The sequence below is a fragment of the Mustela nivalis genome (assembly GCF_964662115.1).
Source record: "Mustela nivalis genome assembly, chromosome: 5".
Lineage (NCBI taxonomy): Eukaryota > Metazoa > Chordata > Mammalia > Carnivora > Mustelidae > Mustela > Mustela nivalis.
The window spans coordinates 49,689,667-49,704,290 of NC_139024.1; the positions used below are offsets into that span (position 1 = coordinate 49,689,667).

General features: G+C 35.2%; 1 long non-coding RNA gene across 4 annotated transcripts in view; it reads left to right on the top strand.

Annotated features, from left to right (window-relative positions):
* Positions 1-14,624, top strand: part of LOC309864297 — a 316,849-nt gene that overhangs the window by 986 nt on the left and 301,239 nt on the right. The gene's annotated exons all lie outside the window — the stretch shown is intronic.

Sequence of the window (14,624 nt, forward strand, 5' to 3'; positions counted from 1 at the left end):
GGTTCTTCTTACCACTAAATATGTAAAATATATTTTTACATAGATAGTACCCATCGGTCCCATGAGGAGTAAAAAAACCGAAATCCTTTTAAAAATACATAATTTAAAAAGAAAGACAAGCATTCTCTTGAAAGGAGACTGAAAAAGCCAACCCACAATCCTCATGAAGTTTATTATTTTTCTCTTATTTTTGATTAGTAAGATAAAAAAATTCAGCTAAGTTAGATGGTACCTCCTTCACACTTTCATTTGGTTCATGTCTGGATTAAAGTAATTTTGTACCTATTTTAATGTTTATTGTTAGCCAAAAGCAATTGTGATTATTTTAATTTAAAAACTTTCCTCCATAAATTTTTTATAATTTGAGACCCCCAAAATAGTGTTTTTTGCATTTGGTGGAAAATTATTTTTCCCTAATGATAAATGTGGAACAATATCATCTCCAAAATGAATTATCGAATGAATGAATGTCATTAGTACAAAGCAACAGGGGTTTTAAGTGCATGTAACTATTTAGGATATGATAAAAACATTTAAAGTAAATGGGAAAATGAGTAAATGGTACAGGGGTAATTGATTAGCTATCTGAAAAAATGAATTGATCTGTATCTTACATCCTACATTGAAAGTAGAATTCAGATGAGATAAAAGAACTGGAAGAAGGTAAAGGTGAACATAAATATACTGGAAAATGGAAGAACTTTCTTTTTTTTTTTTTTTTTTAATACCTACCTACAATCTAGCAATCATCTTTTATCCATCCATCCATCCATCACCATATATATCTTATCTACCTACCTACCAACCTACCTGCATATTAGCTATCAATCTATTATCTATCATCCATCCTATCTACCTATCAGCTATCATCTATTATCTGTCCATCCTATCTTTCATTCTTTCTTTCTTTCTTATCATCTATCACTTATCTATGATCTCTCCATCCATCCATCATATCTATTTAACATCTCTCTATCATCCATCTATCTATAATCTATATCTATCTAATTCTGTGTGGACTAGAAAAACAGAAGAACTTTCTAAACTCAATTTCAAATGTAGCAGCCATTAAAGGTTTGAAAATTTTTACTGCACTAAAAAAACCTTCAGTATATAAAACAAAACAAAATAGGTGTGAGGGGCCAAAGTAAGTTGGGAAAAATAGTTGTAACATTTATTTTGGATAAAAGGCTGATAACCTTAATGTTTAGAGAGGTCTAACCAGAAAAAAAATAAAAGAAAAATGGATAATAAGCATAGGCAAACTGAATTAGTTAGCTAAGCCTGTTGTAACAACATACCACAAACTAGGAGGCTTAACAGAAATTTATTTTCTCACATTTCTGGGGACTAAAAGTCCAAGATCAAGATGCCCACAGTTTTAGTGTCTCCTGAGGCCTCTCTCCTTAATTTGCAGACAACCTTCTAATGTGTCTTTCCATGGCCTTCCTTACATTGGCAAGCATCCCTGGGGTTTCTTCCTCTTCTTGCAACAGCACCAGTCCTAGTGATTCGAGCTCCATGCTTGTAACTTAGTTAAACCTTAATTTCTTCCTTAAGGCTCTATCTCTAAATACAGTCACATGGGGGGTGGTTAGTACTTCAACATAAGAATGAGAAGGGAAGACATATAATTCATATAACACAAATCAAGAAAGCAGGAGTAATAAAGCCTGTGTCATGAAGGAAAAATGAAAAATGTTTATTTTCACCAGTAGTTAAAGAAATGCAAATTTACTATAGTGAAGTAACTTTTTTGGGATGAGTCATTTTGGTAAATAATAAAGGCAATGGGAAAAAAGAAGAAATAGATAAAAGAGTAATTTTGAAAGAAGAATGAAATTGTTTTTGGTGACAGAACTATATAGTAAATAAGAGAGAAGGATAAGCCAAAAATGACTGAGGTTTTCAGCCAGGATAACTGGGAGAATAAATGAGGATGATGGAGTAAATTTATTTGTTCAATTTATAATGACCTGGTTCTCTCTCAGGGTCAAGGAAAAGCTTCTAGCAACGATTTTTAGTAAGATGACCCTCTCCACAATTTGTTTGGATCTGGGATAGGTACCTAATTCAAGCTGGGTCAGTTAGAGGTGTTTTTTGGCTTTATTTATTGGTTTGGTTTGGTTTTTAGCATAGGAATTTGTATTTACACCAAATTAAAAAAATTAAGTCTTAAGATGGTAGGCCATGACATGCATTCTTTTTTTCTTTTATGTAAATTCAATTAGCCAACTTATAGTACATCATTTTTTTAGATGTAGTGTTCAGTAATTTATTAGTTTCATAAAACACTCAGAGCTCACCACATCTCATGCCCTCATTAATAGCCATCACCCAATTACCTCATCCCCACCACTTCCCCTCCAGTATAGTTAGGGTCTGTCACAGTTTTTCTTCTTCTCTGATGACTTCCCATACAGTTTTCTCTTCCTTTCTCTAAAGTCTTCTGCCCTGTTTCTTATATTCCACATAAGAGTGAAACCATATGATAATTGTCTTTCTCTGCTTAACATATTTTGCTCAGCATAATACCCTCCAGTTCTACCCACGTCAGTATAAATGGTAAGTAGTCATCCTTTCTGATGGCTGAATAATATTCCATTGTGTGTATATACCATTTATCTTTTGATGGACATCTTGGCTCATTCCACAGTTTGGGTATTGTGGACATTGCTACTATGAACATTGAGGTTCAGATGCCCCTTTGGATCACCTCTACACTACATTTTATCTACACTTGTATGTATATACACTATATATGTACTACATTTGTATCTCCGGGGGACATCCCTAGTAGTACAATTGCTGGGTCATAGCGTAGCTCTATTTTTACCTTCTTAAGAAACCTCCATACTGTTTTCCAGAACCTCCATACTGTTTTCCATACTGTACCAGCTTGCGCTCACTCCCACCAGCAGTATAAGAGGGTTCCCCTTTCTCCATATCCTCACAAACATTTGTTGTTTCCTCTCTTGTTAATTTTAGCCATTCTGACTGGTGTGAGGTGGTATCTAATTGTGGTTTTTGATTTGTATTTCCTTGGTGCCAAGTGGTGTGGAGCATTTTTTCATATGTCTGTTGGCCATTTGTATGTCTTCTTGGAGAAATGTCTGTTCCTGTCTTCTGCCTGTTCCTTGACTGGATTATTTATTTTTTGGGTGTTGAGTTTGATAAGTTCTTTATAGATCTTAGATACTAGTCCTTTATCTGGTATGTCATTTGCAAATATCTTCTTCCATTCTGTCAGTTGTCTTTTGGTTTTGTTGACTGTTTCCTTTGCTGTACAAAAGCTTTTTATCTTGATGAAGTCCCGGTAGTTCATTTTGCCTTTGTTTCCCTTGCCTTTGGAGATATGTCTAGCAAGAAGATATGTCTAGCAAGGTCAGAGAGGTTGCAGCCTATGTTCTCCTCTAGAATTTTGATGGATTCCTATCTCACATTTAGGTCTTCTGTCCATTTTGAGTTGTTCTTTGTGTATGGTGTAAGAAAATGGGCTGCAAGCGTGGTTCACCATTCGCAAATCAATCAACATGACACGTTGCATTAATAAAAGAAAGGACAAGAACCATATGATCCTCTCAATTGATGCAAAAAAAGGATTGACAAAATACAGCATTCTTTCTTGATTAAAACTCTCCACGGTGTAGGGATGGAGAGAACAACCTCAATATCATAAAAGCCATCTACAAAAAGCCCACAGTGAATATCATTCACTGTGGGGAAATACAGAGCTTTTCCCCTAAGGTCAGGAACATGACAGGGATGCCGACTCTTACCACTGTTGTTCAACTTAGTACTAGAAGTCCTGGCCTCAGCAATCAGAAAACAAAAAGAAATAAAAGGCATTCAAATTGGCAAAGAAGAAGCGAAATTTTCACTCTTTGCAGATGACATGATAGTTTAAGTGGGAAACCCAAGGGACTCCATCCCCAAATTGCTAGAAACTCAAATAGGAATTCAGCAACATGGCAAGATATAAAATCAAGACCAGTTGCATTTCTGTACACTAACAATGAGATTGAAACGAGAAATTAAGGAGTTGATCTCATTTACAGTTGTACCCCAAACCATAAAATACTTAGGATTAAACCCAGCCAAAGAGGTAAAGGATCTATACTCTAAAAACTACAGACCACTTATGAAAGAAATTGAGGAAGACACAAAGAAATGGAAAAACATTCTCTGCTTATAGATTGGAAGAATAAGTGTTAAAATCTCTATGCTACCCAGAGCATGTGACACATTCAATTCAATCCTTATCAAAATACCATCAACTTTTCTCACAGAGCTGGAATAAATCATTCTAAAATTTATATGGAACCAGGAAAGACCCCGAATAGCCAGAGGTGTATTAAAAAAGAAAACCAAAGCTGGTGGCATCACAGTGCCAGGCTGCAAGCTATATTACACAGTTGCAATCATCAAGACAGTATGGTACTAAACATGGATCAGTGGAACAGAATAGAGAACCCAGAAATGGACCCTCAAATGTATGGTCAACTAATCTTTGACAAAGCAAGAAAGAATATCCAATGGAAAAAAATAAAGTCTCTTCAACAAATGGTCTTGGACAGGCATATGTAGAAGCATGACTTGCATTCTTCTATACATTTAAAACCTTGAGAGATATAGATTGGCCATTTTCCACATACTGTTTCTAGTAGAAAAGCAGAACATGACAGTGTATAGAGAAAAGGGAGATAAAATGAGAGAGAAAGAGATGAAATCATATATTCAGAGAGAAACAGGAGATGGCAGAAGAGTTTAGGTACAATTCCAATCTCTATTTCTAGAATTGTCCTTAGGCCTGGTTTCATTCCTGCCCTGGAGTTCTATAAAATACTCCTGTATCCTTGACATAAAATCTCCCCCATCTTTTTTTTTTCCCCCCCAGAAATAGCTTGACTGAGTTTTATGTTATCTAAAAATTGAAAATATTGACTGATAATAGTGAATAAGAGGAGAAGTCAAAGTTGACTTGTATAATTTTTAGCCTTAAGTATTTATTGAGCTCCACACAAAGTGGATTATTAGGTAAAAGCTCAAAGCTTCACCTTTGAGAAAATTTTGCTCTCCATTGTTTTTCAAGGACACACTGAGTAATGTGTCATGAAGTTGTTTTGCATTTCTGCCTGGAGCTTGTTTTGTTGAGCCTATCTATCCATAAATCTATATACATAGGGCTGAGGCTTTTTCATCCTCCTTTAACTGTTCTTTCAAGAACCCTCAATGTAACCATTGGTATGAGCTGACAGTGGTATTCTAGTCCAACCTTGGTATGTGGAGTGGGGGTCTGGGATACCCCCTCATGCAGCATGATTATGCCTTCTGGTCCTGTTCATACTTGGTGGCCCCAGATGTTTCACATTTTGTTGGATTTCTGCTGAGCTGCCTGCCTTTATGATTTGGAGTGTCTGACAGGACCCAGCTTATGATGGCAGTTCTGAACATCTAAAAAAAACCAAAATTGTCAGAAGGGAATGGACCAATGTATTCCAAATGCTAAGGGGAAAAAAACCAAAACCAAAAACAAAACAAATTAACCTAGAAGTGTGCGTTAAACTGTTCTTCAAGAACAACGGAAAAGAGAGGTATTTTCAGACATACAGAAGCTTAAAGGAGTTTACTATCTATAGACTCTTTACTAAAATGTTGTCATAGAATATGCCTCTGTGATATTACTAAGTCCAAAAGGAAAGCGTGGCATAGAAGAAACAACAACAATCACAGAAACTGATAACATATGTCAAAAAATTAATTATTGAAAATAATTTCTTGTTTGTGTGTGGGTGGTTAAACAAAAATTGAAACTATAAAAAATAATACTCTAGACAATTATAACAAAGGATGAAAGACATTCATGGCATCTGGTTAAAGCATCTTAAGGTCCTTGGCTTGTTCAGAAGGAGGTTGGTTGGTACTTAATTACATTGTACTTTGTTGTAATACTTTGTAGTTAATCACCTATGGAAAATATATAAGTAAATTAAGAGATCAAAGGAAGCAGAAAAGAAGGCTCAAAGAGGTAGGAGGAATATTACAATAGCACAATTTTATGAACCACAGGATGTTAAATTCTCAAAAAGGGGAAGGTGACTAATAATGCCAAATGATACAGACAGGTAAAAAAAAAATTGAGGGTATAGGTTATCTACTGAGTATAATATTTAAAAGTTATTAGTGACCTTCAAGGAATCACTGGGAACTGGTTGACAAAGTGTTAATAGAAGAGTGAATGATTAGAAAAAGGAAAGACAGATAAGTATTCAATACTATTTGAAGGTTTTTGTTGTTGTTGTTTGTTAGAAAAAGTAATTGGATTCAGTCTTTCCAGAAATGAAGATAATATCCTACCCTATCTTATAAATACCCCAGACATTGGAAATAGTTATTTTTTCTCTTATCCCATTATTTCCAGGTTTGTTTTTTGCTTTCTTACAGGTTAAAGATGTTTAACTTCTAGTACCTTAAATTTGATACAGGTAGAAACAAGATAGTAGGCATATGGTATGCTGTGTCCCTGGGGACTTTTGACAGTTAGCTTTATTTACTTCTTTCTGATATAGATTTCCAGAGTCTAATAAGTATATCTTCATCTTGGAACCTGCAAATTAATACAGAAAAAGTATTCTCAAGTACATCTCTGTGCTCTGAGGGTAAAGTCTTAAGATAGGAATGAAAAAAGTTATTTTTCTTAAGGAAAAAGTCATTATTCCTTAGTTTGCAGAGGAAATTTAAGTTCTTTGTGTGAAATAAGGACTTTAAACTTTGTGTTTAATAAGGACTTTAGAAATCCATTATTGCATATTGAAATGAACATCTATCCTTGTTTCAATGAAAGCATAGAAATCAGTCACTTACCAGTATATAAGATGAAAAACAGAGTTTAGTTCAAAGACATTGGATTTACCATAGTAAACAATGTTTGAATAGTATGGTTACTTTAAAAGTGACAGATAATGGGTACTTGGGTGGCTCAGATGGTTAAGCATCTGCCTTTGGCTCAGGTCATAATCCTAGGGTCCTGGAATTGAGCCCCTGCATTAGGCTCTCTGCTCAGCAGGGAGCCTGCCTCTTCCTCTCTCTCTGCCTGCCTCTCTGCCTACTTGTGATCTCTGTCAAATAAATAAATAAAATCCTTAAAAAAACAAAAAAAAACCCCCAAAACTTAAAAAAAAAAAACTTAAAAAAAATGACAGTCACACTCTAGAGAGAAATAATTTGTTGCAAGTTTGAAAGAAAATGGATTATTCAAGATGTTATTTCATGAAAAGAAAATAATGTCTTTGATATTCAAAGCACTGAAAAAGAATTTAACATATTTTGCTAGAGAAACCAGAGACTCATTTAATGGTTAGAAAAGATAGGATTTTAGGGAAAAAAGAAATTACCTTGTTTTTTTCTTCTCACAGAAAGGAGATTAGAAATTTGAAGAAATTGGGCAGAATTCAGGGAAAAAGCATATACAAATCAGATGACTTAAGGCAAAATTTAAAAAGCCAAATATATATGGATTGTTAAATGATAATGGAGAGAAATCATGCTTAACATAACTGCACTTAAAAATAAAACTATAGCCATATACATTAAATCCCGGTACTTATTAATCTTATAACATAACTGCAGGTTAAATTAGAAAATTCTCTTGGTGGGACTGTAAATTGGCACAGCCGTTATGGAATTTCCTCAAAAAATTAAAAAAAGAACTACCATTTGATACGGCAGTCCCATTTCTCCACTGTCATTGCTCTACTCTACCACTTATGTACCACACTACAAAAAACTGAAGGCTAATAATATTGCTCGGAATGCAAGTGACATGGCTTCACAGTCACAAATTAGGAATAGAGGACTGGGCCAATTATTTTATTTCCAGTATAAGAGAGATGGGCTTTAGATAACTATTCAAAAGCAAAGACACCGTTTTTAGATGTTTTGGCTTTAACTTGCTGCACCTATCAGTTTATTTAACAAGAAATTTTTATTAAAATTAAATCTTCTAACTCAACATGAATTGACCTAGAGGGTAATATGCTAAATGACATAAGTCAGAGAAGGACAAATACCATGTGATTTCACTTATTTGTGGAATCTAAAACACAAAACAAACAAAAAGCAGACACAGACCTATAAATAGAGGATAAACTGATGGTTGCCAGAGGGGAGGAGGATAGGGATCTGGGCAAAATGGATAAAGGGGAGTGGGAGATACAGTCTTCCAGTTAGGGAATGAATGTCACGGATATAAAAGGCACAGCACAGGGAATATAGTTAATGGCATTGTAACCGTACTGTATGGTGACAGATGGTAGCTACACTTGTGGTGAGCACAGCACAATGTTTAAACATGTCCAATCACTATGTTGTACACCATGTTAACATTATATACTTCAGTATAAAAAAAAAAAAAAAGAAATGGATCTGAGACCTTGAAAAAATTATCCTATAGTTATCATATTTTTAAGGCCAGAGCAGGTATTAAGTGATACAATGCCTGACTTTAATGATTACAGCCTAACTTTATATCAAAATTGTTTGCTTTTAATAATTAGTATAAAGTGCATGTGTGTAAAGAGTCTAGGAAAACAAAGTTTAGGGTATGAAAGTTAGAAGAAAAGTATTTTGTTAAGTAAACTTAGGCCTTAAGCATTATGGCTATAGGGCCTGTTGGGTAAAATTACCTTGCCTTTTAGGCAGATTCATAATACTTAAAAAAATTTTAACCTCTATATTACATACAAATTTGAGTGAGTGAATGCACACAGATTTCTGACGCAGGACAGGAATGAATGATGGTGGCTTAGGTGTTAATCATCTCCATACAGTGCCTCGTGTGTTTTTAAACTGTTATTTTTTTGAAATAACTGAAAACGCACAGTTTCCAACCTAATAGTTTAGAAAACCCAGAATCTCAGTCCATTAAAATAGAGTAAGCCTTTAAGGTCATTTTAATTTTTCTTTTAAAAGGGAGTTGAAATATCAGAAGGATCTTCCAAGTCAAGTCTCCCCTGAAAGCCTCTTTTGTTACCATACACACTAGTGAACATTGTTCAGTTGCATGGCAGGGGCATGGTGAAAGGAGTTCCGTACTCTGATCGTAGCTGTATTCATCCTGGTTAGGGATTCCCTGTAGGGAGTAAAAGTCAGGTCCTTTGGCTGTCTAATTGTGATTTGAGGCTATAAGTTTTGCCATAACCTTCCTCTCCCCACTTTATAGGCTATTGGTAGTTAGTTATGAGTATAGAACTTCTCCCTGTAATCACATGACATAAGCCAGGAATTCTGGGTTCTCTATTATCCATAGGATTAGGAAGTTTCACTTTAGTAACTAGAGTTTTAGACCAGTGATTTTCACTGGAGATTTAGACCAGTGATTAGACCAGTGATTTCCAAACTTCTTTGTGCCTCAGAATCACCTGGAGGGCTTTTGGAAACATAATTCTTTGTCCTCATCACCTGAATTTCTGATTCATTCGCTCTGGATGGGGCCTGAAAATGCACTTTTCTCACAAATTCCCAGGATATACTATTCCTGGTCCAGATACCTCAAAATATTCCTATTTATTGCTTAAAAATATTATAAATTTAAATTATGAAAAAAAATTAAATTGTGTCCTCTCTTCATAGGAAATTTGCCACTCAAGAATCTTTTGTAGGGGCCCCTGAGTGGCTCAGTCATTTAAGCGCATCTGATTTCTCCTCAGGTCATGATCTTTGGGCCTGGGATCAAGCTCAGCAGGGAGTCTGGTTGTCCCTCTACCCCTCTCACCTCCCCACCATTTGTGGGTATTAGGTGATACAATACCTTTAAAAACAATAATCTTTTTATAAACCAGTATCATATCAGATATGGATATATTTGGCTGACAGATCTGCATAAAAGTTATTGATGGGGACTTACACTGAATTAATCTCAAGCCAAAGTATACAGTAATGGCATTTATATTCTGACTGCTTTTTATTTTGTGATTCTAAAAGTTAAATAAGCGCATTTAGGTAAAGTACAAAGATAGGAAAAATTAGATTTAACAATTTGAAACAGATTTTCTTTTTTTTAATTCAGTGATTCAAACTTCCATTTGTAAATTTTTTTCAATTTAATTGAAGAATGTTGACAATTATGTTTATTTAGGTTACATGATTTTTAAAAGGTATACAATGTGGTAATATATGTATATATTGTGAAATGATCACAAACAAGTTAGTTAACATATTTATTAACTCATATAGTTTTCTGAAGCAGGTTTTCAAGAAGTATAATGCAGTTTTACTTTGAGGAATATATTTTTATAGAAATCAAAATAGATCATGACCTAATTTGAAAGGACTGCGATAACATTGTTGAAACTTAGATTCTTTGCTGAACACTGATGAATGAGATTTCAACATATTTACTGCTAAGAATTCAGTGTGTACAAGAGGTATGTGAGGTGATATTAGTAACCAAAATGTATTCTTTGTTTACTGTGTGCCAGGCATTGTGCCAGATGCTTCCCATATATTAGCTCTTTTAATCCTCATAAAAGTATGTGAAATAGTAATACCCTTTTATGTTAAAGATGAGAAGACCAAGGTTTAGAAAGTTTAGGTGACATGCCACAGTCATACATGTATGTAGGATCTGAGTGAAGGTCTCACTCTCAAGTTTAAGCTTTTAGTTAGTATTCTACATAGATTTTTAGTGCAGGGCAAAATTGAGAAGTCACAGATATGAACCCTCTGTATTGTCACCTTTTAAGAACCTTTGTTCCTTTGGAGAACTCATTCATACCCTTCAAATACAGAGCTTTTTCCTGATTTCTAGTCATTTATCTCTATCAAGGGAGTTCGTGTTTCATATGCCTGTGAGAACACTCACTCTAATGTGTTCACTCTGGCCTTTAAACTTGTCTTTGTTAATTAAAGGCTCTGTTTCCTATTGAAGACATTTTAGACACTATCAAGCAGGAGACCTATTTTCAAACAAATAACAGTTCTTATTTCTGAAATCATATTACTCCCAGTGTTGCATCTAATAAGCTGAGCTGCTTATCTTGTATTAGGATTCTTTGGAAGAGAAACTGGAATTCTTGAGCCTGTTTCATTTCCTCTTCTGACTCTGCTCCTCTTCTGGTCAAGCTTTATGTACTTTGCCAAGTCCCCCACCCTACTTAAATCTCAAATTTCTCATCTACCTTTAATCTTTGCTTGTTTAGCTTTCATCTTTTGATACCTATAGCATGATCTTCTCTCTGAGCACAATATTTACAAATCAAAGGGGCCAGTGCTTCCAATCATGGGACTTATTTTAAAAAGCAAAGAAACAGGGTTGAGAACTAGAGTTGCATATCATGCATCTTACGGATGCCTGTAATTTGCTTTAGAGCCTAACTTATATTTACTTCTTATTACAGGGAGATAATTTTGGTAAGAATTATTATGTTCTGGGTTTTGCTTTTTTTCTTACCAAGCGTTCTATGGATACTATTCCTGAAATGCTTGATGTGACCCAAGTTGACAAGTGCTTATTTTCCTTCCTGAAGCAAAAGCCCATTTAACACTTCAAAAGTTTTAAACTGTAAGATTCCCATTACTCTAAATATTCTTTGCAATTGAGATTGACAGGTTTCCCACACCATCAAATACTTGGTAAAAGAGCATGTCTTCAGAAAAGTGTAAAACAGAAAGTGTAAAGCAGTGTATATATAAAATTTTATTCCCAGAATAGTGAAAAACAAAACTAAGGAAAAGTACATTATGTGTTCTTTCAGTAATCAATTTATTCATGAATTCAGAATGTCTCTAGGGCCCAGAATGTCTGAAACACTGATGTTGCAGGACTCAGACCATTTGAATATACAAGGTTTTTTGTTTGTTTGTTTGTTTTTAACCTAGGCTTTTCTTTAATCAGGATAAAAAAATGAAAAAAATTTGTTAAAATAGTTTGAGATAATATTCCACAGCCTGTTCAATACTTCTTTGTGTACAAAGTTGAAAAGAGCCTCTTATTTTCCCTAGATGGGGGTATGGGGTCTTGCATTATAGGCCGCATCTATTGAACATTTGTGGCTGGTGTTGTACCAGATGTTGAATGCATACTATCTCATTTAATCTGCTTATTAGCCCTCAGGAATAGCCATTGTTAGCTCAGTTTTCCAGTTGTGAAAACTGAGGCATTAGAGAGGTAAGTCAGTTGCACAAAGTCACACAACATCAGACTCGGGATTGCAGTTGACTTTTGACTCCAAAGTTCAAGCCATTAATTCCTGTATTTGTCAAGTGTGTTTGCTTAAGGTAAAAGGTGATCCTACACTTTTTAAAGACTTAACTTTTAAAAAGCATTTTTGTGTTCATATCAAAATTGAGAGGAAGGTACAGAGATTTCCCAATATATCCCCCTGCCCCCACACAAATATAGCCTCCCCTGCTATTACCATCCCCCACCAGAATGGTATGTTTGTTACAGCTGATGAACTTCCTCTGACATATCATTATTACCCAAAGTCCATACATTTTACGTTAGAGTTTCCCTCTTGGTTTTATATATTCTACAGGTTTAGGCAAATATACAATGGCATGTATCCACCATGCTGGTGTCATGAATAACTTCACTGCCCTAAAAATTCTCCCTGCTCTGCCTCTTCATCCCTTCCTCTCCCTGACCTCTGGTAACCACAAATCTTTTATTGTTTTCCTATTTTTGTCTCTTCCAGAATGTCATATAGTTGGAATCATCCAGTATATAGACTTTTCAGATTGGCTTCTTTCACTTAGCAATATGCATTTAAATTTCTTCCATGTCTTTTCATGGCTCCATAGCTTATTTCATTGTAGTGCTGAATTTTTTTTTAAGATTTTATTTATTTATTTGAGAGAGAGAGCATGAGCGAGGAGAAGGTCAGAGAGAGAGGCAGACTCCCTGTGGAGCTGGGAGCCCGATGTGGGACTCAAGCCCGGGACTCCAGGATCATGACCTGAGCCGAAGGCAGTTGTCCAACCAACTGAACCACCCAGGCATCCCTGTAGTGCTGAATTTTTGATTGATGAGGTGTACCAGTTTATTTTTCCATTTACCTATTAAAGGACAACTTGGTTGCTTCCAAAATTTGGCAATTACAAATAAAATTTCTGTCAACCTCCATGTCCAGGTTTTAGTGTGGACATGAGTTTTCAGCTTTTTTGGATAAATGCCAAGGAGCATGACTGCTGGACCATATTTTAAGACTGTGTCTAGTTTTAGAAGAAACCACTGAACTGTCTTCTGAAGTGCCTGTATCATTTTGCATTCATGTTAGCAGTAATGAGAATTCCTATTGTTCCACGTCCTTGTCAACATTTGGTGTTGTCAGTGTTCCAGATTTTGACCATTCTAATAGGTGTGTAGTGACATCTCATTATTGTTTCATTTTGCATTTTCCTGATGACTTATGTTGTTGAACAGCTTTTCATATGCACATTTGCCATTGGTATATCTTTTTGGTGAGCTCTCTGTTAAGGTCTTTGGCCCATTTTTAAATTGAGTTGTTTTCTTATTGTAGAAATTTAAGACTTCTTTGTATATTTTGGATTATAGTCCTCATCATACATATCTTCTGCAAATATTTTGTCCTAGCCCAAGTCTTGTCTTCTCGTATTGACATTATCTTTAATGGAGCAAAAATTCTTAATTGTAATGAAGTTTAGATTATCATTATTTCCTTCATGGATTGTGCCTTTTGTGTTGCATCTGAAGAGCCATCTTTATTCCTAGGATCATCCAAGTTTTCTCTCTCTCTCTCTGTCTTTTTTTTTTTTTAGAGAAGGAGGGAGGGGGGAGTGCTAGGAGAGAGGAAGAGAGAAAACCCTATTTAGGCTCTGTGGAGCTAGACATGGGGCTTGATCTCACAACCCTAAGATCATGACTTGAGCTGAAACCAAGAGTTGGATGCTTGCCTGACTAAGCCACCAGGCACCCCAGAGAATAGTAAGTATTTTAATTTAGATTTCACTTGGGGGCTTGAAGAAGTGTATCTTTTAAAAATAAAAATCATTGCATCAATTCTTTTTCTTAGATTAATTTTACTATATAAAAAGTAGTTATAATGTATATTTTAAAAATTAAATTAAATTTTAGGGGCACCTGGGCTCAGTGACTTAAGTGTCTAACTCTTGATTTCAGCTCAGGTCATTATCTCAAGGTTGTGAGGTTGAGTCCTGTAGGCTTTATATTGGGTGTGGAAGCTGTTTGGGATTTTCTCTCTCCATGTCCCTCTTCCCCTCCCCCACATCTCTCTCTCTCTCTCCAATAAATAAATAAATAAATTTATTTTAATTCCAGTGTGGTTAATGTACAATGTTGTTTAGTTTCAGGTGCACAGTATAGCGATTCAACACTTCCATCAAGATAAGCATACTTATTTTATTTTATTTTTTCTTTTAATTCCAGTGTAGTTAATGCACACTATTATATTAATTTCAGGTGTACAAAACAGTGATACAACAGTTGCATATATCACTGTGTGCTTATTGTGACATGCTCATTCCTTAATCCCCATCATCTATTTCATCTACTCCCCTATCCATCTCCCCCTCTGGTAACCGTTAGTTTGTTCTCTACAGTTAATAGTCTATTTCTTGGGAGCGCCTAGGTGGCTTAGTCATTA